Here is a 21,234-nt window from a genome sequence, read left to right as displayed (position 1 = left end):
TCCACAGTTGTGCTTGTCAGGATGGCCGAGCGGTCCAAGGCGCTGCGTTCAGGTCACAGTGTTTACTTGAGGCGTGGGTTCGAATCCCACTTCTGACAGGTTTCTGTTACATTACAATCATGTTTGGTTTTTTTTTCATTTTCACTATGTCCCTCTGTCACAATTCAGACATTTCCACAAACCAGATTAGTCCAAGGACAAAGCCAATGAGAACCCTCTGGATCCTCAATCCTGTCTGTCACAATCATGTTGTTCTCTGCTGCACTATCAGTAAGAAGAGGGAGGTGAAAAATCTCATAAAATGAACCTCAAGATACACAAAATCTTAAAGATCCTTAGCACTTTATGTTGATATTTCTCAGATTTTTTTCTGATTTCCTCCATACTACTTCGACTTCAACTTAATTTTTCAGTATAACTACTTTCATTTTCTTCTCGCATTAGTGACTGTTCTGAAAAGAGATACTTAAAACTGTTTTTTTCAGGTATATCTGCACTTCACAAAGAATGAAAATCTTGCTAAATGCATATGGAGAAAGAACTTTATCTCAAATCACTCATACTTAAAAACAGCGTGCTGAAACCCGGGATCGGACCAGGGACCTTTAGATCTTCAGTCTAACGCTCTCCCAACTGAGCTATTTCAGCAACCGACAAAGTTAAAGCTACAGCATTGCAAGGCAAACTCAAAGGCGTTAATAAATTTTCAGTTCAAAATTTGCCTTTTTTTGGGGCCAAACAAAAAATGTGTTTGTTTTTAGAAAGTGTGAGTTTTCCACAGTTGTGCTTGTCAGGATGGCCGAGCGGTCCAAGGCGCTGCGTTCAGGTCGCAGTCTCTACTTGAGGCGTGGGTTCGAATCCCACTTCTGACAGGTTTCTGTTACATTACAATCATGTTTTTTTTTTTTCATTTTCACTATGTCCCTCTGTCACAATTCAGACATTTCCACAAACCAGATTAGTCCAAGGACAAAGCCAATGAGAACCCTCTGGATCCTCAATCCTGTCTGTCACAATCATGTTGTTCTCTGCTGCACTATCAGTAAGAAGAGGTAGGTGAAAAATCTCATAAAATAAACCTCAAGATACACAAAATCTTAAAGATCCTTAGCACTTTATGTTGATATTTCTCAGAGTTTTTTTCTGATTTCCTCCATACTACTTTGACTTCAACTTAATTTTTCAGTATAACTACTTTAATTTTCTTCTCGCATTAGTGACTGTTCTGAAAAGAGATACTTAAAACTGTTTTTTTTCAGGTATATCTGCACTTCATAAAGAATGAAAATCTTGCTAAATGCATATGGAGAAAGAACTTTATCTCAAATCACTCATACTTAAAAACAGCGTGCTGAAACCCGGGATCGGACCAGGGACCTTTAGATCTTCAGTCTAACGCTCTCCCAACTGAGCTATTTCAGCAACCTACAAAGTTAAAGCTACAGCATTGCAAGGCAAACTCAAAGGCGTTAATAATATTTCAGTTCAAAATTTGCCTTTTTTTGGGGCCAAACAAAAAATGTGTTTGTTTTTAGAAAGTGTTAGTTTTCCACAGTTGTGCTTGTCAGGATGGCCGAGCGGTCCAAGGCGCTGCGTTCAGGTCGCAGTCTCTACTTGAGGCGTGGGTTCGAATCCCACTTCTGACAGGTTTCTGTTACATTACAATCATGTTTTTTTTTTTTTCATTTTCACTATGTCCCTCTGTCACAATTCAGACATTTCCACAAACCAGATTAGTCCAAGGACAAAGCCAATGAGAACCCTCTGGATCCTCAATCCTGTCTGTCACAATCATGTTGTTCTCTGCTGCACTATCAGCAAGAAGAGGTAGGTGAAATATCTCATAAAATAAACCTCAAGATACACAAAATCTTAAAGATCCTTAGCACTTTATGTTGATATTTCCCAGAGTTTTTTTCTGATTTCCTCCATACTACTTTGACTTCAACTTAATTTTTCAGTATAACTACTTTCATTTTCTTCTCGCATTAGTGACTGTTCTGAAAAGAGATCCTTAAAACTGTTTTTTTCAGGTATATCTGCACTTCACAAAGAATGAAAATCTTGCTAAATGCATATGGAGAAAGAACTTTATCTCAAATCACTCATACTTAAAAACAGCGTGCTGAAACCCGGGATGCGACCAGGAACCTTTAGATCTTCAGTCTAACGCTCTCCCAACTGAGCTATTTCAGCAACCTACAAAGTTAAAGCTACAGCATTGCAAGGCAAACTCAAAGTCGTTAATAAATTTTCAGTTCAAAATTTGCCTTTTTTTGGGGCCAAACAAAAAATGTGTTTGTTTTTAGAAAGTGTGAATTTTCCACAGTTGTGCTTGTCAGGATGGCCGAGCGGTCCAAGGCGCTGCGTTCAGGTCACAGTGTTTACTTGAGGCGTGGGTTCGAATCCCACTTCTTACAGGTTTCTGTTACATTACAATCATGTTTGTTTTTTTTTTCATTTTCACTATGTCCCTCTGTCACAATTCAGACATTTCCACAAACCAGATTAGTCCAAGGACAAAGCCAATGAGAACCCTCTGGATCCTCAATCCTGTCTGTCACAATCATGTTGTTCTCTGCTGCACTATCAGTAAGAAGAGGGAGGTGAAAAATCTCATAAAATGAACCTCAAGATACACAAAATCTTAAAGATCCTTAGCACTTTATGTTGATATTTCTCAGATTTTTTTCTGATTTCCTCCATACTACTTCGACTTCAACTTAATTTTTCAGTATAACTACTTTCATTTTCTTCTCGCATTAGTGACTGTTCTGAAAAGAGATACTTAAAACTGTTTTTTTCAGGTATATCTGCACTTCACAAAGAATGAAAATCTTGCTAAATGCATATGGAGAAAGAACTTTATCTCAAATCACTCATACTTAAAAACAGCGTGCTGAAACCCAGGATCGGACCAGGGACCTTTAGATCTTCAGTCTAGCGCTCTCCCAACTGAGCTATTTCAGCAACCTACATAGTTAAAGCTACAGCATTGCAAGGCAAATTCAAAGGCGTTAATACATTTTCAGTTCAAAATTTGCATTTTTTTGGGGCCAAACAAAAAATGTGTTTGTTTTTAGAAAGTGTGAATTTTCCACAGTTGTGCTTGTCAGGATGGCCGAGCGGTCCAAGGCGTTGTGTTCAGGTTGCAGTCTCTACTTGAGGCGTGGGTTCGAATCCCACTTCTGACAGGTTTCTATTACATTACAATCATGTGTTTTTTTTTTTCATTTTCACTATGTCCCTCTGTCACAATTCAGACATTTCCACAAACCAGATTAGTCCAAGGACAAAGCCAATGAGAACCCTCTGGATCCTCAATCCTGTCTGTCACAATCATGTTGTTCTCTGCTGCACTATCAGTAAGAAGAGGGAGGTGAAAAATCTCATAAAATAAACCTCAAGATACACAAAATCTTAAAGATCCTTAGCACTTTATGTTGATATTTCTCAGAGTTTTTTTCTGATTTCCTCCATACTACTTTGACTTCAACTTAATTTTTCAGTATAACTACTTTCATTTTCTTCTCGCATTAGTGACTGTTCTGAAAAGAGATACTTAAAACTGTTTTTTTCAGGTATATCTGCACTTCACAAAGAATGAAAATCTTGCTAAATGCATATGGAGAAAGAACTTTATCTCAAATCACTCATACTTAAAAACAGCGTGCTGAAACCCGGGATCGGACCAGGGACCTTTAGATCTTCAGTCTAACGCTCTCCCAACTGAGCTATTTCAGCAACCTACAAAGTTAAAGCTACAGCATTGCAAGGCAAACTCAAAGGCGTTAATACATTTTCAGTTCAAAATTTGCCTTTTTTTGGGGCCAAACAAAAAATGTGTTTGTTTTAAGAAAGTGTGAGTTTTCCACAGTTGTGCTTGTCAGGATGGCCGAGCGGTCCAAGGCGCTGCGTTCAGGTCGCAGTCTCTACTTGAGGCGTGGGTTCGAATCCCACTTCTGACAGGTTTCTGTTACATTACAATCATGTTTTTTTTTTTTTCATTTTCACTATGTCCCTCTGTCACAATTCAGACATTTCCACAAACCAGATTAGTCCAAGGACAAAGCCAATGAGAACCCTCTGGATCCTCAATCCTGTCTGTCACAATCATGTTGTTCTCTGCTGCACTATCAGTAAGAAGAGGGAGGTGAAAAATCTCATAAAATAAACCTCAAGATACACAAAATCTTAAAGATCCTTAGCACTTTATGTTGATATTTCTCAGAGTTTTTTTCTGATTTCCTCCATACTACTTTGACTTCAACTTAATTTTTCAGTATAACTACTTTCATTTTCTTCTCGCATTAGTGACTGTTCTGAAAAGAGATACTTAAAACTGTTTTTTTTCAGGTATATCTGCACTTCACAAAGAATGAAAATCTTGCTAAATGCATATGGAGAAAGAACTTTATCTCAAATCACTCATACTTAAAAACAGCGTGCTGAAACCCGGGATACGACCAGGAACCTTTAGATCTTCAGTCTAACGCTCTCCCAACTGAGCTTTTTCAGCAACCTACAAAATTAAAGCTACAGCATTGCAAGGCAAACTCAAAGGCGTTAAAAAATTTTCAGTTCAAAATTTGCCTTTTTTTGGGGCCAAACAAAAAATGTGTTTGTTTTTAGAAAGTGTGAATTTTCCACAGTTGTGCTTGTCAGGATGGCCGAGCAGTCCAAGGCGCTGCGTTCAGGTCGCAGTCTCTACTTGAGGCGTGGGTTCGAATCCCACTTCTGACAGGTTTCTGTTACATTACAATCATGTTTTGTTTTTTTTTCATTTTCACTATGTCCCTCTGTCACAATTCAGACATTTCCACAAACCAGATTAGTCCAAGGACAAAGCCAATGAGAACCCTCTGGATCCTCAATCCTGTCTGTCACAATTATGTTGTTCTCTGCTGCACTATCAGTAAGAAGAGGGAGGTGGAAAATCTCATAAAATAAACCTCAAGATACACAAAATCTTAAAGATCCTTAGCACTTTATGTTGATATTTCTCAGATTTTTTCTCCGATTTCCTCCATACTACTTCGACTTCAACTTAATTTTTCAGTATAACTACTTTCATTTTCTTCTCGCATTAGTGACTGTTCTGAAAAGAGATACTTAAAACTGTTTTTTTCAGGTATATCTGCACTTCACAAAGAATGAAAATCTTGCTAAATGCATATGGAGAAAGAACTTTATCTCAAATCACTCATACTTAAAAACAGCATGCTGAAACCCGGGATCGGACCAGGGACCTTTAGATCTTCAGTCTAACGCTCTCCCAACTGAGCTATTTCAGCAACCTACAAAGTTAAAGCTACAGCATTGCAAGGCAAACTCAAAGGCGTTAATACATTTTCAGTTCAAAATTTGCCTTTTTTTGGGGTCAAACAAAAAATGTGTTTGTTTTTAGAAAGTGTGAATTTTCCACAGTTGTGCTTGTCAGGATGGCCGAGCGGTCCAAGGCGCTGCGTTGAGGTCGCAGTCTCTACTTGAGGCGTGGGTTCGAATCCCACTTCTGACAGGTTTCTGTTACATTACAATCATGTTTTGTTTTCATTTTCACTATGTCCCTCTGTCACAATTCAGACATTTCCACAAACCTGATTAGTCCAAGGACAAAGCCAATGAGAACCCTCTGGATCCTCAATCCTGTCTGTCACAATCATGTTGTTCTCTGCTGCACTATCAGTAAGAAGAGGGAGGTGAAAAATCTCATAAAATAAACCTCAAGATACACAAAATCTTAAAGATCCTTAGCACTTTATGTTGATATTTCTCAGATTTTTTTTCTGATTTCCTCCATACTACTTCGTCTTCAACTTAATTTTTCAGTATATCTACTTTCATTTTCTTCTCGCATTAGTGACTGTTCTGAAAAGAGATACTTAAAACTGTTTTTTTCAGGTATATCTGCACTTCACAAAGAATGAAAATCTTGCTAAATGCATATGGAGAAAGAACTTTATCTCAAATCACTCATACTTAAAAACAGCGTGCTGAAACCCGGGATCGGACCAGGGACCTTTAGATCTTCAGTCTAACGCTCTCCCAACTGAGCTATTTCAGCAACCTACAAAGTTAAAGCTACAGCATTGCAAGGCAAACTCAAAGGCGTTAATACATTTTCAGTTCAAAATTTGCCTTTTTTTGGGGCCAAACAAAAAATGTGTTTGTTTTTAGAAAGTGTGAATTTTCCACAGTTGTGCTTGTCAGGATGGCCGAGCGGTCCAAGGCGCTGCGTTCAGGTCGCAGTCTCTACTTTAGGCGTGGGTTCGAATCCCACTTCTGACAGGGTTCTGTTACATTACAATCATGTTTTTTTTTTTTTCATTTTCACTATGTCCCTCTGTCACAATTCAGACATTTCCACAAACCAGATTACTCCAAGGACAAAGCCAATGAGAACCCTCTGGATCCTCAATCTTGTCTGTCACAATCATGTTGATCTCTGCTGCACTATCAGTAAGAAGAGGGAGGTGAAAAATCTCATAAAAAAAGCCTCAAGATACACAAAATCTTAAAGATCCTTAGCACTTTATGTTGATATTTCTCAGATTTTTTTTCCGATTTCCTCCATACTACTTCGACTTCAACTTAATTTTTCAGTATAACTGCTTTCATTTTCTTCTCGCATTAGTGTCTATTCTGAAAAGAGATACTTAAAACTGGTTTTTTCAGGTATATCTGCACTTCACAAAGAATGAAAATCTTGCTAAATGCATATGGAGAAAGAACTTTATCTCAAATCACTCATGCTTAAAAACAGCATGCTGAAACCCGGGATCGGACCAGGGACCTATAGATCTTCAGTCTAACCCTCTCCCAACTGAGATATTTCAGCAACCTACAAAGTTAAAGCTACAGCATTGCAAGGCAAACTCAAAGGCGTTAATAAATTTTCAGTTTAAAAATTGCATTTTTTGGGGCCAAACAAAAAATGTGTTTGTTTTTAGAAAGTGTGAATTTTCCACAGTTGTGCTTGTCAGGATGGCCGAGCGGTCCAAGACGCTGCGTTCAGGTTGCAGTCTCTACTTGAGGTGTGGGTTCGAATCACACTTCTGACAGGTTTCTGTTACATTACAGTCATGTGGTTTTTTTTTTTTTTCATTTTCACTATGTCCCTCTGTCACAATTCAGACATTTCCACAAACCAGATTAGTCCAAGGACAAAGCCAATGAGAACCCTCTGGATCCTCAATCTTGTCTGTCACAATCATGTTGATCTCTGCTGCACTATCAGTAAGAAGAGGTAGGTGAAAAATCTCATAAAATAAACCTCAAGATACACAAAATCTTAAAGATCCTTAGCACTTTATGTTGATATTTCCCAGAGTTTTTTTCTGATTTCCTCCATACTACTTTGACTTCAACTTAATTTTTCAGTTTAACTACTTTCATTTTCTTCTCGCATTAGTGACTGTTCTGAAAAGAGATCCTTAAAACTGTTTTTTTCAGGTATATCTGCACTTCACAAAGAATGAAAATCTTGCTAAATGCATATGGAGAAAGAACTTTATCTCAAATCACTCATACTTAAAAACAGCGTGCTGAAACCCGGGATACGACCAGGAACCTTTAGATCTTCAGTCTAACGCTCTCCCAACTGAGCTATTTCAGCAACCTACAAAGTTAAAGCTACAGCATTGCAAGGCAAACTCAAAGTCGTTAATAAATTTTCAGTTCAAAATTTGCCTTTTTTTGGGGCCAAACAGAAAATGTGTTTGTTTTTAGAAAGTGTGAATTTTCCACAGTTGTGCTTGTCAGGATGGCCGAGCGGTCCAAGGCGCTGCGTTCAGGTCACAGTGTTTACTTGAGGCGTGGGTTCGAATCCCACTTCTTACAGGTTTCTGTTACATTACAATCATGTTTGTTTTTTTTTTCATTTTCACTATGTCCCTCTGTCACAATTCAGACATTTCCACAAACCAGATTAGTCCAAGGACAAAGCCAATGAGAACCCTCTGGATCCTCAATCCTGTCTGTCACAATCATGTTGTTCTCTGCTGCACTATCAGTAAGAAGAGGGAGGTGAAAAATCTCATAAAATGAACCTCAAGATACACAAAATCTTAAAGATCCTTAGCACTTTATGTTGATATTTCTCAGATTTTTTTCTGATTTCCTCCATACTACTTCGACTTCAACTTAATTTTTCAGTATAACTACTTTCATTTTCTTCTCGCATTAGTGACTGTTCTGAAAAGAGATACTTAAAACTGTTTTTTTCAGGTATATCTGCACTTCACAAAGAATGAAAATCTTGCTAAATGCATATGGAGAAAGAACTTTATCTCAAATCACTCATACTTAAAAACAGCGTGCTGAAACCCGGGATCGGACCAGGGACCTTTAGATCTTCAGTCTAGCGCTCTCCCAACTGAGCTATTTCAGCAACCTACATAGTTAAAGCTACAGCATTGCAAGGCAAATTCAAAGGCGTTAATACATTTTCAGTTCAAAATTTGCATTTTTTTGGGGCCAAACAAAAAATGTGTTTGTTTTTAGAAAGTGTGAATTTTCCACAGTTGTGCTTGTCAGGATGGCCGAGCGGTCCAAGGCGTTGCGTTCAGGTTGCAGTCTCTACTTGAGGCGTGGGTTCGAATCCCACTTCTGACAGGTTTCTATTACATTACAATCATGTGTTTTTTTTTTTCATTTTCACTATGTCCCTCTGTCACAATTCAGACATTTCCACAAACCAGATTAGTCCAAGGACAAAGCCAATGAGAACCCTCTGGATCCTCAATCCTGTCTGTCACAATCATGTTGTTCTCTGCTGCACTATCAGTAAGAAGAGGGAGGTGAAAAATCTCATAAAATAAACCTCAAGATACACAAAATCTTAAAGATCCTTAGCACTTTATGTTGATATTTCTCAGAGTTTTTTTCTGATTTCCTCCATACTACTTTGACTTCAACTTAATTTTTCAGTATAACTACTTTCATTTTCTTCTCGCATTAGTGACTGTTCTGAAAAGAGATACTTAAAACTGTTTTTTTCAGGTATATCTGCACTTCACAAAGAATGAAAATCTTGCTAAATGCATATGGAGAAAGAACTTTATCTCAAATCACTCATACTTAAAAACAGCGTGCTGAAACCCGGGATCGGACCAGGGACCTTTAGATCTTCAGTCTAACGCTCTCCCAACTGAGCTATTTCAGCAACCTACAAAGTTAAAGCTACAGCATTGCAAGGCAAACTCAAAGGCGTTAATAAATTTTCAGTTCAAAATTTGCCTTTTTTTGGGGCCAAACAAAAAATGTGTTTGTTTTAAGAAAGTGTGAGTTTTCCACAGTTGTGCTTGTCAGGATGGCCGAGCGGTCCAAGGCGCTGCGTTCAGGTCGCAGTCTCTACTTGAGGCGTGGGTTCGAATCCCACTTCTGACAGGTTTCTGTTACATTACAATCATGTTTTTTTTTTTTTCATTTTCACTATGTCCCTCTGTCACAATTCAGACATTTCCACAAACCAGATTAGTCCAAGGACAAAGCCAATGAGAACCCTCTGGATCCTCAATCCTGTCTGTCACAATCATGTTGTTCTCTGCTGCACTATCAGTAAGAAGAGGGAGGTGAAAAATCTCATAAAATAAACCTCAAGATACACAAAATCTTAAAGATCCTTAGCACTTTATGTTGATATTTCTCAGAGTTTTTTTCTGATTTCCTCCATACTACTTTGACTTCAACTTAATTTTTCAGTATAACTACTTTCATTTTCTTCTCGCATTAGTGACTGTTCTGAAAAGAGATACTTAAAACTGTTTTTTTTCAGGTATATCTGCACTTCACAAAGAATGAAAATCTTGCTAAATGCATATGGAGAAAGAACTTTATCTCAAATCACTCATACTTAAAAACAGCGTGCTGAAACCCTGGATACGACCAGGAACCTTTAGATCTTCAGTCTAACGCTCTCCCAACTGAGCTTTTTCAGCAACCTACAAAATTAAAGCTACAGCATTGCAAGGCAAACTCAAAGGCGTTAAAAAATTTTCAGTTCAAAATTTGCCTTTTTTTGGGGCCAAACAAAAAATGTGTTTGTTTTTAGAAAGTGTGAATTTTCCACAGTTGTGCTTGTCAGGATGGCCGAGCAGTCAAAGGCGCTGCGTTCAGGTCGCAGTCTCTACTTGAGGCGTGGGTTCGAATCCCACTTCTGACAGGTTTCTGTTACATTACAATCATGTTTTGTTTTTTTTTCATTTTCACTATGTCCCTCTGTCACAATTCAGACATTTCCACAAACCAGATTAGTCCAAGGACAAAGCCAATGAGAACCCTGTGGATCCTCAATCCTGTCTGTCAGAATTATGTTGTTCTCTGCTGCACTATCAGTAAGAAGAGGGAGGTGGAAAATCTCATAAAATAACCCTCAAGATACACAAAATCTTAAAGATCCTTAGCACTTTATGTTGATATTTCTCAGATTTTTTTTCTGATTTCCTCCATACTACTTCGACTTCAACTTAATTTTTCAGTATAACTACTTTCATTTTCTTCTCGCATTAGTGACTGTTCTGAAAAGAGATACTTAAAACTGTTTTTTTCAGGTATATCTGCACTTCACAAAGAATGAAAATCTTGCTAAATGCATATGGAGAAAGAACTTTATCTCAAATCACTCATACTTAAAAACAGCATGCTGAAACCCGGGATCGGACCAGGGACCTATAGATCTTCAGTCTAACCCTCTCCCAACTGAGATATTTCAGCAACCTACAAAGTTAAAGCTACAGCATTGCAAGGCAAACTCAAAGGCGTTAATAAATTTTCAGTTTAAAAATTGCATTTTTTGGGGCCAAACAAAAAATGTGTTTGTTTTTAGAAAGTGTGAATTTTCCACAGTTGTGCTTGTCAGGATGGCCGAGCGGTCCAAGACGCTGCGTTCAGGTCGCAGTCTCTACTTGAGGTGTGGGTTCGAATCACACTTCTGACAGGTTACTGTTACATTACAGTCATGTGGTTTTTTTTTTTTTTCATTTTCACTATGTCCCTCTGTCACAATTCAGACATTTCCACAAACCAGATTAGTCCAAGGACAAAGCCAATGAGAACCCTCTGGATCCTCAATCTTGTCTGTCACAATCATGTTGATCTCTGCTGCACTATCAGTAAGAAGAGGGAGGTGAAAAATCTCATAAAAAAAGCCTCAAGATACACAAAATCTTAAAGATCCTTAGCACTTTATGTTGATATTTCTCAGATTTTTTTTCCGATTTCCTCCATACTACTTCGACTTCAACTTAATTTTTCAGTATAACTGCTTTCATTTTCTTCTCGCATTAGTGTCTATTCTGAAAAGAGATACTTAAAACTGTTTTTTTCAGGTATATCTGCACTTCACAAAGAATGAAAATCTTGCTAAATGCATATGGAGAAAGAACTTTATCTCAAATCACTCATGCTTAAAAACAGCTTGCTGAAACCCAGGATCGGACCAGGGACATTTAGATTTTCAGTCTAATGCTCTCCCAACTGAGCTATTTCAGCAACCTACAAAGTTAAAGCTACAGCATTGCAAGGCAAACTCAAAGGCGTTAATAAATTTTCAGTTCAAAATTTGCATTTTTTGGGGCCAAAAAAAAAATGTGTTTGTTTTTAGAAAGTGTGAATTTTCCACAGATGTGCTTGTCAGGATGGCCGAGTGGTCCAAGGCGCTGCGTTCAGGTCGCAGTCTCTACTTGAGGCGTGGGTTCGAATCCCACTTCTGTCAGGTTCCTGTTACATTACAGTCATATTTTTTTTTTTTTTTCATTTTCACTATGTCCCTCTGTCACAATTCAGACATTTCCACAAACCAGATTAGTCCAAGGACAAAGCCAATAAGAACCCTCTGGATCCTCAATCCTGTCTGTCACAATCATGTTGTTCTCTGCTGCACTATCAGTAAGAAGAGGGAGGTGAAAAATCTCATAAAATAAACCTCAAGATACACAAAATCTTAAAGATCCTTAGCACTTTATGTTGATATTTCTCAGATTTTTTTTCTGATTTCCTCCATACCACTTCGACTTCAACTTAATTTTTCAGTATAACTACTTTCATTTTCTTCTCGCATTAGTGACTGTTCTGAAAAGAGTAAAATATATCTTTGTACCGTGTTCTGAAAAGAGATACTTAAAACAGTTTTTTTCAGGTATATCTGCACTTCACAAAGAATGAAAATCTTGCTAAATGCATATGGAGAAAGAACTTTATCTCAAATCACTCATACTTAAAAACAGCGTGCTGAAACCCGGGATCGGACCAGGGACCTTTAGATCTTCAGTTTAACGCTCTCCCAACTGAGCTATTTCAGCAACCTACAAAGTTAAAGCTACAGCATTGCAAGGCAAACTCAAAGGCGTTAATAAATTTTCAGTTCAAAATTTGCATTTTTTGGGGCCAAACAAAAAATGTGTTTGTTTTTAGAAAGTGTGAATTTTTCACAGTTGTGCTTCTCAGGATGGCTGAGCGGTCCAAGGCGCTGCGTTCAAGTCGCAGTCTCTTCTTCAGGCGTGGGTTCAAATCCCACTTCTGACATGTTTCTGTTACATTACAATCATGTTTTGTTTTTTTTTCATTTTCACTATGTCCCTCTGTCACAATTCAGACATTTCCACAAACCAGATTAGTCCAAGGACAAAGCCAATGAGAACCCTCTGGATCCTCAATCCTGTCTGTCACAATCATGTTGTTCTCTGCTGCACTATCAGTAAGAAGAGGGAGGTGAAAAGTCTCATAAAATAAATCTCAAGATACACAAAATCTTAAAGATCCTTAGTACTTTATGTTGATATTTCTCAGATTTTTTTTCCGATTTCCTCCATACTACTTCGACTTCAACTAAATTTTTCAGTATAACTACTTTCATTTTCTTCTCGCATTAGTGACTGTTCTGAAAAGAGATACTTAAAACTGTTTTCTTCAGGTATATCTGCACTTCACAAAGAATGAAAATCTTGCTAAATGCATATGGAGAAAGAACTTTATCTCAAATCACTCATGCTTAAAAACAGCTTGCTGAAACCTGGGATCGGACCAGGGACCTTTAGATCTTCAGTCTAACGCTCTCCCAACTGAGCTATTTCAGCAACCTACAAAGTTAAAGCTACAGCATTGCAAGGCAAACTCAAAGGCGTTAATACATTTTCAGTTCAAAATTTGCATTTTTGGGGCCAAAAAAAAAAATGTGTTTGTTTTTAGAAAGTGTGAAATTTCCACAGTTGTGCTTGTCAGGATGGCCGAGCGGTCCAAGGCGCTGCGTTCAGGTCGCAGTCTCTACTTAAGGTGTGGGTTTGAATCCCACTTGTGACAGGTTTCTGTTATATTACAATCATGTTTTGTTTTTTTTTCATTTTCACTATGTCCCTCTGTCACAATTCAGACATTTCCACAAACCAGATTAGTCCAAGGACAAAGCCAATGAGAACCCTCTGGATCCTCAATCCTGTCTGTCACAATCATGTTGTTCTCTGCTGCACTATCAGTAAGACGAGGGAGGTGGAAAATCTCATAAAATAAACCTCAAGATACACAAAATCTTAAAGATCCTTAGCACTTTATGTTGATATTTCTCAGATTTTTTTTCCGATTTCCTCCATACTACTTCGACTTCAACTTAATTTTTCAGTATAACTACTTTCATTTTCTTCTCGCATTAGTGACTGTTCTGAAAAGAGATACTTAAAACAGTTTTTTTCAGGTATATCTGCACTTCACAAAGAATGAAAATCTTGCTAAATGCATATGGAGAAAGAACTTTATCTCAAATCACTCATACTTAAAAACAGCGTGCTGAAACCCGGGATCGGACCAGGGACCTTTAGATCTTCAGTCTAACGCTCTCCCAACTGAGCTATTTCAGCAACCTACAAAGTTAAAGCTACAGCATTGCAAGGCAAACTCAAAGGCGTTAATAAATTTTCAGTTCAAAATTTGCATTTTTTGGGGCCAAAAAAAAAATGTGTTTGTTTTTAGAAAGTGTGAATTTTCCACAGATGTGCTTGTCAGGATGGCCGAGTGGTCCAAGGCGCTGCGTTCAGGTCGCAGTCTCTACTTGAGGCGTGGGTTCGAATCCCACTTCTGTCAGGTTTCTGTTACATTACAGTCATATTTTTTTTTTTTTTCATTTTCACTATGTCCCTCTGTCACAATTCAGACATTTCCACAAACCAGATTAGTCCAAGGACAAAGCCAATAAGAACCCTCTGGATCCTCAATCCTGTCTGTCACAATCATGTTGTTCTCTGCTGCACTATCAGTAAGAAGAGGGAGGTGAAAAATCTCATAAAATAAACCTCAAGATACACAAAATCTTAAAGATCCTTAGCACTTTATGTTGATATTTCTCAGATTTTTTTTCTGATTTCCTCCATACTACTTCGACTTCAACTTAATTTTTCAGTATAACTACTTTCATTTTCTTCTCGCATTAGTGACTGTTCTGAAAAGAGATACTTAAAACAGTTTTTTTCAGGTATATCTGCACTTCACAAAGAATGAAAATCTTGCCAAATGCATATGGAGAAAGAACTTTATCTCAAATCACTCATACTTAAAAACAGCGTGCTGAAACCCGGGATCGGACCAGGGACCTTTAGATCTTCAGTCTAACGCTCTCCCAACTGAGCTATTTCAGCAACCTACAAAGTTAAAGCTACAGCATTGCAAGGCAAACTCAAAGGCGTTAATAAATTTTCAGTTCAAAATTTGCATTTTTTGGGGCCAAACAAAAAATGTGTTTGTTTTTTAGAAAGTGTGAATTTTTCACAGTTGTGCTTCTCAGGATGGCTGAGCGGTCCAAGGCGCTGCGTTCAAGTCGCAGTCTCTACTTGAGGTGTGGGTTCGAATCCCACTTCTGACAGGTTTCTGTTACATTACAGTCATGTTTTGTTTTTTTTTCATTTTCACTATGTCCCACTGTCACAATTCAGACATTTCCACAAACCAGATTAGTCCAAAGACAAAGCCAATGAGAACCCTCTGGATCCTCAATCCTGTCTGTCACAATCATGTTGTTCTCTGCTGCACTATCAGTAAGACGAGGGAGGTGGAAAATCTCATAAAATAAACCTCAAGATACACAAAATCTTAAAGATCCTTAGCACTTTATGTTGATATTTCTCAGAGTTTTTTTTCTGATTTCCTCCATACAACTTCGACTTCAACTTAATTTTTCAGTATAACTACTTTCATTTTCTTCTCGCATTAGTGACTGTTCTGAAAAGAGATACTTAAAACTGTTTTTTCAGGTATATCTGCACTTCACAAAGAATGAAAATCTTGCTAAATGCATATGGAGAAAGAACTTTATCTCAAATCACTCATACTTAAAATCAGCGTGCTGAAACCCGGGATCGGACCAGGGACCTTTAGATCTTCAGTCTAACGCTCTCCCAACTGAGCTATTTCAGCAACCTACAAAGTTAAAGCTACAGCATTGCAACTCAAACTCAAAGGCGTTAATAAATTTTCAGTTCAAAATTTGCATTTTTTGGGGCAAAAAAAAATGTGTTTGTTTTTAGAAAGTGTGAAGTTTCCACAGTTGTGCTTGTCAGGATGGCCGAGTGGTCCGAGGCGCTGCGTTCTGGTTGCAGTCTCTACTTGAGGTGTGGGTTCGAATCCCACTTCTGACAGGTTTCTGTTACATTACAGTCATGTTTTTTTTTTTTTCATTTTCACTTTGTCCCTCTGTCACAATTCAGACATTTCCACAAACCAGAATAGTCCAAGGACAAAGCCAATGAGAACCCTCTGGATCCTCAATCCTGTCTGTCACAATCATGTTGTTCTCTGCTGCACTATCAGTAAGAAGAGGGAGGTGGAAAATCTCATAAAATAAGCCTCAAGATACACAAAATCTTAAAGATCCTTAGCACTTTATGTTGATATTTCTCAGATTTTTTTTCCGATTTCCTCCATACTACTTCGACTTCAACTTAATATTTCAGTATAACTACTTTCATTTTCTTCTCGCATTAGTGACTGTTCTGAAAAGAGATACTTAAAACTGTTTTTTCAGGTATATCTGCACTTCACAAAGAATGAAAATCTTGCTAAATGCATATGGAGAAAGAACTTTATCTCAAATCACTCATACTTAAAAACAGCGTGCTGAAACCCAGGATTGGACCAGGGACCTTTAGATCTTCAGTCTAACGCTCTCCCAACTGAGCTATTTCAGCAACCTACAAAGTTAAAGCTACAGCATTGCAAGGCAAACTCAAAGGCGTTAATAAATTTTCAGTTCAAAATTTGCCTTTTTTTGGGGCCAAACAAAAAATGTGTTTGTTTTTAGAAAGTGTGAATTTTCCACAGTTGTGCTTGTCAGGATGGCCGAGCGGTCCAAGGCGCTGCGTTCAGGTCGCAGTCTCTACTTGAGGCGTGGGTTTGAATTGCACTTCTGACAGGGTTCTGTTACATTACAGTCATGTTTTGTTTTTTTTTCATTTTCACTTTGTCCCTCTGTCACAATTCAGACATTTCCACAAACCAGATTAGTCCAAGGACAAAGCCAATGAGAACCCTCTGGATCCTCAGTCCTGTCTGTTAGGGTACCTTCACACTTAGCTATGCAGCAGCGATCCGACCAGCGATCTGACCTGGTCAGGATCGCTGCTGCATCGCTACATGGTCGCTGGTGAGCTGTCAAACAGGCAGATCTCACCAGCGACCACTGAACAGCCCCCAGCCAGCAGCGACGTGCAAGCGACGCTGCGCTTGCACGGAGCCGCCGACTGGAAGCTGCGGAGACTGGTAACTAAGGTAAACATCGGGTATGGTTACCCGATGTTTACATTAGTTACCAGCGCTGTGTGCAGAGAGCAGGGAGCCGCGCACACTGAGCGCTGGCTCCTTGCTCTCCTAGCTGCATTACACATCGGGTTAATTAACCCGATATGTAATGCAGCTACATGTGCAGAGAGCAGGGAGCCGCGCACACTGCTTAGCGCTGGCTCCTTGCTCTCCTTGCTGCTGTACACATCGGGTTAATTAACCCATTGTGTACAGCAGCTACATGTGCAGAGAGCCGGAGCCGGCAGCACAGGCAGCGTGAGAGCTGCGGAGGCTGGTAACTAAGGTAAATATCGGGTAACCACCTTGGTTACCCGATGTTTATCTTGGTTACAAGCTTACCTCAGCTGCCAGACGCCGGCTCCTGCTCCCTGCTCGCTTCATTTGTCGCTCTCTCGCTGTCACACACAGCGATCTGTGTGTCACAGCGGGAGAGCGGCTTTGAAGAAAACAAACCAGGGCTGTGTGTAACGAGCGGCGATCTCGCAGCAGGGGCCAGATCGCTGCTCAGTGTCACACACAGCGAGATCGCTAATGAGGTCACTGCTGCGTCACAAAAACTGTGACTCAGCAGCGATCTCGGCAGCGAACTCGCTGTGTGTGAAGCACCCCTTACAATCATGTTGTTCTTTGCTGCACTATCAGTAAGAAGAGGGAGGTGGAAAATCTCATAAAATAAACCTCAAGATACACAAAATCTTAAAGATCCTTAGCACTTTATGTTGATATTTCTCAGATTTATTTTCTGATTTCCTCCATACTACTTCGACTTCAACCTAATTTTTCAGTATAACTACTTTCATTTTCTTCTCGCATTAGTGACTGTTCTGAAAAGAGATACTTAAAACTGTTTTTTTCAGGTATATCTGCACTTCACAAAGAATGAAAATCTTGCTAAATGCATATGGAGAAAGAACTTTATCTCAAATCACTCATACTTAAAAACAGCGTGCTGAAACCCGGGATCGGACCAGGGACCTTTAGATCTTCAGTCTAACGCTCTCCCAACTGAGCTATTTCAGCAACCTACAAAGTTAAAGCTACAGCATTGCAAGGCAAACTCAAAGGCGTTAATACATTTTCAGTTCAAAATTTGCCTTTTTTTGGGGCCAAACAAAAAATGTGTTTGGTTTTAGAAAGTGTGAATTTTCCACAGTTGTGCTTGTCAGGATGGCCGAGCGGTCCAAGGCGCTGCGTTCAGGTCGCAGTCTCTACTTGAGGCGTGGGTTCGAATCCCACTTCTGACAGGTTTCTGTTACATTACAATCATGTTTTGGCTTTTTTTCATTTTCACTATGTCCCTCTGTCACAATTCAGACATTTCCACAAACCAGATTAGTCCAAGGACAAAGCCAATGAGAACCCTCTGGATCCTCAATCCTGTCTGTCACAATCATGTTGTTCTCTGCTGCACTATCAGTAAGAAGAGGGAGGTGGAAAATCTCATAAAATAAACCTCAAGATACACAAAATCTTAAAAATCCTTAGCACTTTATGTTGATATTTCTCAGATTTTTTCTCCGATTTCCTCCATACTACTTCGACTTCAACTTAATTTTTCAGTATAACTACTTTCATTTTCTTCTCGCATTAGTGACTGTTCTGAAAAGAGATACTTAAAACTGTTTTTTTCAGGTATATCTGCACTTCACAAAGAATGAAAATCTTGCTAAATGCATATGGAGAAAGAACTTTATCTCAAATCACTCATACTTAAAAACAGTGTGCTGAAACACGGGATCGGACCAGGGACCTTTAGATCTTCAGTCTAACGCTCTCCCAACTGAGCTTTTTCAGCAACCTACAAAGTTAAAGCTACAGCATTGCAAGGCAAACTCAAAGGCGTTAATAAATTTTCAGTTCAAAATTTGCCTTTTTTTGGGGCCAAACAAAAAATGTGTTTGTTTTTAGAAAGTGTGAATTTTCCACAGTTGTGCTTGTCAGGATGGCCGAGCGGTCCAAGGCGCTGCGTTCAGGTCGCAGTCTCTATGTGAGGCGTGGGTTCGAATCCCGCTTCTGACAGGTTTCTGTTACATTACAATCATGTTTTGTTTTTTTTTCATTTTCAATATGTCCCTCTGTCACAATTCAGACATTTCCACAAACCAGATTAGTCCAAGGACAAAGCCAATGAGAACCCTCTGGATCCTCAATCCTGTCTGTCACAATCATGTTGTTCTCTGCTGCACTATCAGTAAGAAGAGGGAGGTGAAAAATCTCATAAAATAAACCTCAAGATACACAAAATCTTTAAGATCCTTAGCACTTTATGTTGATATTTCTCAGATTTTTTTTCTGATTTCCTCCATACTACTTCGACTTCAACCTAATTTTTCAGTATAACTACTTTCATTTTCTTCTCGCATTAGTGACTGTTCTAAAAAGAGATACTTAAAACTGTTTTTTTCAGGTATATCTGCACTTCACAAAGAATGAAAATCTTGCTAAATGCATATGGAGAAAGAACTTTATCTCAAATCACTCATACTTAAAAACAGCTTGCTGAAACCCGGGATCGGACCAGGGACCTTTAGATTTTCAGTCTAACGCTCTCCCAACTGAGCTATTTCAGCAACCTACAAAATTAAAGCTACAGCATTGCAAGGCAAAATCAAAGGCGTTAATACATTTTCAGTTCAAAATTTGCCTTTTTTTGGGGCCAAACAAAAAATGTGTTTGTTTTTAGAAAGTGTGAATTTTCCACAGTTGTGCTTGTCAGGATGGCCGAGCGGTCCAAGGTGCTGCGTTCAGGTCGCAGGCTCTGCTTGGGGCGTGGGTTCGAATCCCACTTCTGACAGGTTTCTGTTACATTACAATCATGTTTTTTATTTTTCATTTTCACTATGTCCCTCTGTCACAATTCAGACATTTCCACAAACCAGATTAGTCCAAGGACAAAGCCAATGAGAACCCTCTGGATCCTCAATCCTGTCTGTCACAATCATGTTGTTCTCTGCTGCACTATCAGTAAGAAGAGGGAGGTGAAAAATCTCATAAAATAAACCTCAAGATACACAAAATCTTAAAGATCCTTAGCACTTTATGTTGATATTTCTCAGATTTTTTTTCTGATTTCCTCCATACTACTTCGACTTCAACTTAATTTTTCAGTATAACTACTTTCATTTTCTTCTCGCATTAGTGACTGTTCTGAAAAGAGATACTTAAAACTGTTTTTTTCAGGTATATCTGCACTTCACAAAGAATGAAAATCTTGCTAAATGCATATGGAGAAAGAACTTTATCTCAAATCACTCATACTTAAAAGCAGCGTGCTGAAACCCGGGATCGGACGAGGGACCTTTAGATCTTCAGTCTAACGCTCTCCCAACTGAGCTATTTCAGCAACCTACAAAGTTAAAGCTACAGCATTGCAAGGCAAACTCAAAGGCGTTAATAAATTTTCAGTTCAAAATTTGCCTTTTTTTGGGGCCAAACAAAAAATGTGTTTGTTTTTAGAAAGTGTGAATTTTACACAGTCGTGCTTGTCAGGATGGCCGAGCGGTCCAAGGCGCTGCGTTCAGGTCGCAGTCTCTACTTGAGGCGTGGGTTCGAATCCCACTTCTGACAGGTTTCTGTTACATTACAATCATGTTTTGTATTTTTTTCATTTTCACTATGTCCCTCTGTCACAATTCAGACATTTCCACAAACCAGATTAGTCCAAGGACAAAGCCAATGAGAACCCTCTGGATCCTCAATCCTGTCTGTCACAATCATGTTGTTCTCTGCTGCGCTATCAGTAAGAAGAGGGAGGTGGAAAATCTCATAAAATAAACCTCAAGATACACAAAATCTTAAAGATCCTTAGCACTTTATGTTGATATTTCTCAGATTTTTTCTCCGATTTCCTCCATACTACTTCGACTTCAACTTAATTTTTCAGTATAACTACTTTCATTTTCTTCTCGCATTAGTGACTGTTCTGAAAAGAGATACTTAAAACTGTTTTTTCAGGTATATCTGCACTTCACAAAGAATGAAAATCTTGCTAAATGCATATGGAGAAAGAACTTTATCTCAAATCACTCATACTTAAAAACAGCGTGCTGAAACCCGGGATCGGACTAGGGACCTTTAGATCTTCAGTCTAACGCTCTCCCAACTGAGCTATTTCAGCAACCTACAAAGTAAAAGCTACAGCATTGCAAGGCAAACTCAAAGGCGTTAATACATTTTCAGTTCAAAATTTGCCTTTTTTTGGGGCCAAACAAAAAATGTGTTTGTTTTTAGAAAGTGTGAATTTTGCACAGTTGTGCTTGTCAGGATGGCCGAGCGGTCCAAGGCGCTGCGTTCAGGTCGCAGTCTCTACTTGAGGCATGGGTTCGAATCCCACTTATGACAGGTTTCTGTTACATTACAATCATGTTTTGTTTTTTTTTCATTTTCACTATGTCCCTCTGTCACATTTCAGACATTTCCACAAACCAGATTAGTCCAAGGACAAAGCCAATGAGA

General features: G+C 38.8%; 12 non-coding genes across 12 annotated transcripts; 10 read left to right on the top strand and 2 right to left on the bottom strand.

Moving 5' to 3' along the window:
- The first annotated feature begins 789 nt into the window (after positions 1-789).
- TRNAL-CAG (transfer RNA leucine (anticodon CAG)) lies at positions 790-872 on the top strand. Its single transcript has one exon. It is a non-coding gene; the product is annotated as a tRNA-Leu (tRNA).
- Positions 873-1,563: 691 nt separating this feature from the next.
- Positions 1,564-1,646, top strand: TRNAL-CAG (transfer RNA leucine (anticodon CAG)). Its single transcript has one exon. It is a non-coding gene; the product is annotated as a tRNA-Leu (tRNA).
- A 2,239-nt stretch (positions 1,647-3,885) lies between these two features.
- On the top strand, positions 3,886-3,968 carry TRNAL-CAG (transfer RNA leucine (anticodon CAG)). The gene has a single exon. It is a non-coding gene; the product is annotated as a tRNA-Leu (tRNA).
- Positions 3,969-5,435: 1,467 nt separating this feature from the next.
- Positions 5,436-5,518, top strand: TRNAL-GAG (transfer RNA leucine (anticodon GAG)). Its single transcript has one exon. It is a non-coding gene; the product is annotated as a tRNA-Leu (tRNA).
- Positions 5,519-9,304: 3,786 nt separating this feature from the next.
- On the top strand, positions 9,305-9,387 carry TRNAL-CAG (transfer RNA leucine (anticodon CAG)). The gene has a single exon. It is a non-coding gene; the product is annotated as a tRNA-Leu (tRNA).
- Positions 9,388-12,439: 3,052 nt separating this feature from the next.
- TRNAL-CAA (transfer RNA leucine (anticodon CAA)) lies at positions 12,440-12,522 on the top strand. Its single transcript has one exon. It is a non-coding gene; the product is annotated as a tRNA-Leu (tRNA).
- Positions 12,523-13,000: 478 nt separating this feature from the next.
- TRNAF-GAA (transfer RNA phenylalanine (anticodon GAA)) lies at positions 13,001-13,073 on the bottom strand. Its single transcript has one exon. It is a non-coding gene; the product is annotated as a tRNA-Phe (tRNA).
- Positions 13,074-14,762: 1,689 nt separating this feature from the next.
- On the top strand, positions 14,763-14,845 carry TRNAL-CAA (transfer RNA leucine (anticodon CAA)). Its single transcript has one exon. It is a non-coding gene; the product is annotated as a tRNA-Leu (tRNA).
- A 689-nt stretch (positions 14,846-15,534) lies between these two features.
- Positions 15,535-15,617, top strand: TRNAQ-CUG (transfer RNA glutamine (anticodon CUG)). Its single transcript has one exon. It is a non-coding gene; the product is annotated as a tRNA-Gln (tRNA).
- A 2,323-nt stretch (positions 15,618-17,940) lies between these two features.
- On the top strand, positions 17,941-18,023 carry TRNAL-CAG (transfer RNA leucine (anticodon CAG)). The gene has a single exon. It is a non-coding gene; the product is annotated as a tRNA-Leu (tRNA).
- A 1,253-nt stretch (positions 18,024-19,276) lies between these two features.
- On the bottom strand, positions 19,277-19,349 carry TRNAF-GAA (transfer RNA phenylalanine (anticodon GAA)). The gene has a single exon. It is a non-coding gene; the product is annotated as a tRNA-Phe (tRNA).
- A 914-nt stretch (positions 19,350-20,263) lies between these two features.
- TRNAL-CAG (transfer RNA leucine (anticodon CAG)) lies at positions 20,264-20,346 on the top strand. The gene has a single exon. It is a non-coding gene; the product is annotated as a tRNA-Leu (tRNA).
- The last annotated feature ends 888 nt before the right edge of the window (positions 20,347-21,234 follow it).

The sequence above is a fragment of the Anomaloglossus baeobatrachus genome, chromosome 1, assembly GCF_048569485.1.
Source record: "Anomaloglossus baeobatrachus isolate aAnoBae1 chromosome 1, aAnoBae1.hap1, whole genome shotgun sequence".
Classification (NCBI taxonomy): Eukaryota; Metazoa; Chordata; class Amphibia; order Anura; family Aromobatidae; genus Anomaloglossus; species Anomaloglossus baeobatrachus.
The sequence above is the reverse complement of the archived record's forward strand: the minus strand, read 5'-3'. Positions and strand labels throughout refer to the sequence as shown.